The sequence below is a fragment of the Anas platyrhynchos genome, chromosome 32 (genome assembly GCF_047663525.1).
Source record: "Anas platyrhynchos isolate ZD024472 breed Pekin duck chromosome 32, IASCAAS_PekinDuck_T2T, whole genome shotgun sequence".
Taxonomy (NCBI): domain Eukaryota; kingdom Metazoa; phylum Chordata; class Aves; order Anseriformes; family Anatidae; genus Anas; species Anas platyrhynchos.
In genome coordinates this window covers 3,404,218-3,408,310 of record NC_092619.1, presented here as the reverse complement: position 1 = coordinate 3,408,310, position 4,093 = coordinate 3,404,218, and positions in this window count along the sequence as shown.

Below are 4,093 nucleotides of genomic sequence, written 5' to 3'. Positions count from 1 at the left end.
TCTTCTCTTCTCTTCTCTTCTCTTCTCTTCTCTTCTCTTCTCTTCTCTTCTCTTCTCTTCTCTTCTCTTCTCTTCTCTTCTCTTCTCTTCTCTTCTCTTCTCTTCTCTTCTCTTCTCTTCTCTTCTCTTCTCTTCTCTTCTCTTCTCTTCTCTTCTCTTCTCTTCTCTTCTCTTCTCTTCTCTTCTCTTCTCTTCTCTTCTCTTCTCTTCTCTTCTCTTCTCTTCTCTTCTCTTCTCTTCTCTTCTCTTCTCTTCTCTTCTCTTCTCTTCTCTTCTCTTCTCTTCTCTTCTCTTCTCTTCTCTTCTCTTCTCTTCTCTTCTCTCTCTCTCTCTCTCTCCTCTCCTCTCTCTCCTCTCCTCTCCTCTCCTCTCCTCTCCTCTCCTCTCCTCTCCTCTCCTCTCCTCTCCTCTCCTCTCCTCTCCTCTCCTCTCCTCTCCTCTCCTCTCCTCTCCTCTCCTCTCCTCTCCTCTCCTCTCCTCTCCTCTCCTCTCCTCTCCTCTCCTCTCCTCTCCTCTCCTCTCCTCTCCTCTCCTCTCCTCTCCTCTCCTCTCCTCTCCTCTCCTCTCCTCTCCTCTCCTCTCCTCTCCTCTCCTCTCCTCTCCTCTCCTCTCCTCTCCTCTCCTCTCCTCTCCTCTCCTCTCCTCTCCTCTCCTCTCCTCTCCTCTCCTCTCCTCTCCTCTCCTCTCCTCTCCTCTCCTCTCCTCTCCTCTCCTCTCCTCTCCTCTCCTCTCCTCTCCTCTCCTCTCCTCTCCTCTCCTCTCCTCTCCTCTCCTCTCCTCTCCTCTCCTCTCCTCTCCTCTCCTCTCCTCTCCTCTCCTCTCCTCTCCTCTCCTCATTCTGCTTCCCTTCACTTCATCACTACACACATGGGCAGGTTCTCTTTATGTAAACCTACATCTGCTTCTGCTTGTAGAAACCTACAATAATTTCTCACGGAGTCTTGTCTTCTCAATACTAAGCAATCTGAACTCTCCCATCCTCTCTTTACAGAAGGTGTGTTGGTTGTCCATGGCATGCTTTTGGTAGTGGGGTAGTGGGCTGCACGGAGGGCTGAATGGTGGGGAACAGCAATTTGATCTCTTTACGTTAGCTTTTCTGACTGTGTCCCATCACAATATCTTGCACGCTCTCAACCCACATGTCATGGGGGGCAGTATGAGAAACAGAAACCCTTGATGCTCTGCTTACGTGGTTCATCAGTAAGTGAATGTCTAATATCTAATCTAAAACTTTTCTCTTTTAGTTTTATAGCCGTTACCTCTTTTCCTGTCACTACATTACCTGATAAAATGTCCCTCCCCAGCTTTTCTGTAGGCCCGTATTAGGTAATGGAAGGTTGCTGTAAGGTCTCCCTGGAGCCTTCTCTTTTCCATCTTGACAAACCCCAATTCTCCCAGACTCTCTACATAACAGACCTGCTCCAGCCCTCTGAAAGATTTTGTAGCCTTGCTCTGGACCTGCTCTACTAAGTTGATGTGTCTATTATGCTGAGCGGAGACAGAAATAAAAAGATAGGCATTTATTGAGCTATTGAAGAAACACTAAAAAAAGTCTGTATTTTTCTTTTATTCATGGTGTGAGGAATATTGAGAAATATTACATCCTCCTTTGCAACTAATGGTTACACTTGATGAAACATGGTTTTCTTGCAAATGGCTGAACTTCTGCTTGTCAATGACAAGTAGAGAATAACGAGTTCTTTTTATTACATTTTATTTTATTTTATTTTATTTTATTTTATTTTATTTTATTTTATTTTATTTTATTTTATTTTATTTTATTTTATTTTATTTTATTATTTCATTTCATTTCATTATTTTATTTTCATTTTACTTTGCACGTGTTCAGAGTTCTTGCTTTACTTATTAAACTCTCTTAATCTCAGCCCACAAGCTTTCTCACTTTTAGACCCCCTGGGTGGGGGGACCAAACTAGCTGCTGTGTGGTGCTTAGCTACTTCCAGGTTAGTCCACTACAAAACCTTACTGAAGTCAGAGGAGATCTATAACCACTGCTCGGCCTTCTTCTGCCAGGTCAGTCATTTCAGCATGGACATTTCATGTCCAAATTGGTCAAGCGTGGCCTCCCCTATATGAAGATGTCCCAGCTGCTCCAGATGATTTTCTTGTCTTTCCTGAGCCTGGAAATGGGTTCCAGGATGAACTGCTCCATCGTCTTCACAGGGATGGAGTGGAGCCTGAACACCCTGTACTTCCCTGGGCTCTCATCCTTGCCCTTCTTGCAGCTAGGAAGTACATATGCCTTCCTCCAGTCTTGGGGTGCTTCTCCTGGTCAGCAGGACTGATCCCAGATGACCAAGAGAGTGACCTTGCAAGGACATCAGCCAGCTCCCTCTGCTCTCATGGGTGAATCCCATCAGTTCCCATAGACTTGTGTATCCCATTTGGTCTAGTATGCCCTGACCTGACCCACTCCCACCAAGTGTACATCTTCCTTGCCCCAGACTTTCCCCTTTCTTTGTGACCTGGGATTCTCAAAGGGCAGCCTTGCCTGTACTGACTGAGGTGAAGAAGGAACTCAGCACCTCTTGTCTTTTCCCTGTCCTGTGTCAACAGATCCTGGGCCTCATTCAGCAGTGGATCCACATATTGCAGAACCTTTCTTTTGTCACCTATGTACTTCCAGAAGCCCTTCTTACTGCCGTAGACATCCGTGGACAAATTCCATTAGAGTCAGGTTTTAGCTTTCCGATATTGATCCCTACATGCCCACACAAGGCCTCTGTATTCCTCTCATGTTATCTGTTCCAGTGTTGCTATGCTTCTCTTCTGGGTTGGAGTTTGGCCTGGATCTCCTGGTTCCTCCATGCAGGCCTCTTGCCATTTTTGCCTGATTTCATCTTTCCTGGGATGTACTGTTATTGATGTTGTAGGAGGTTATCCTGGAATATTAACAATCTTTGTTGGACTGCTCTTTTCTCCAGGATCTTATCCCACAGTGTTCTTCCGAGCAGATATTGAAGAGGCCAAAGACTGCTCTCCCAAAGACCAGAGTTGTGAGCTTGCTATTTGTCAGCTATGCTGCCCTCCTGCAGGATCAACTCGACCATGGTCACTGCAGAGAACATTGTTAACTCATCCTGAGCTTACCATGAACCACAGCCCCCAGATCTCTTTCTGCAGGGTTATGTTCCATCCACTCATCCCCCAATCTATATGTATGTCCAGGAATACACTGTCTGATGTGCAGCATCTGGCATTAGTTCTTGTTAAATTTTAAATGGTAGGTGACTGACCACCATTCCAATCTATCAAGATGTCTCAGTAAGGCCCCTCTACCTACAAGGGAATTGTTGGAACCTGTTAATTTAGTAGACGTAGGACACTCCACTCATGTGCCTGTGCTCTCAAACTCCTTTCTCTCTCCTCCATCCTTTACTTATCCCTTTATGTATCTGTCAAAGAACAGACCAACCATTTTCAGAGTGTGCCTCTCAGCAGTACCTTGAGATTCTTGGAGAGCTGCATAACCTCCACCAATGGCCCACAGGGGATGCAGAGATAGGCCAAAAGCAAACCCATTTCTTGCTAGAGCTGCTCATCCCAGCTCTGTTTCTCGTTGTCATTGCAGACAGCAGGCAGAGTTAGGCATCGTCCAACAGCTGAGATGTGACAGCCCAAAGATGTACCGACACCCTCAGCCAGGAGCACAGATCAGAACAAGCTGCAGCCTGTGATTTCTGACATCCATGGAGTCACTGCCAAGGCATGGTGGGACAGGACATGCAGCTATGGGATCCTTCAGTGGGTGGATACAGACTTCAGGACAGACAGGCTGGAATGATCCAGAGTTAGATTTCCTCATTGAAGCTTCTTGGATATATGGAGCTCCTTTATGTGACATTGTGAAAAGTTCCGTGAGCCCTTGTGGGTGCCAATCAGAGAAGGGGGCAGAGAAGGGATAGCATGGTAGGAGAAAAAGAACCTGCAGCCAGGGCAACCAAGCGGACATAGTCATTGTTAAGCACCCCAAAGAAGTCTCTGGATGCATGAGTGTGGGTCTCGCTGAGGGTTTTTTATCATTCCTGCCATTTTCCAGAAGGGGAACAGAGCTCTGTGGAAACAGTACAGG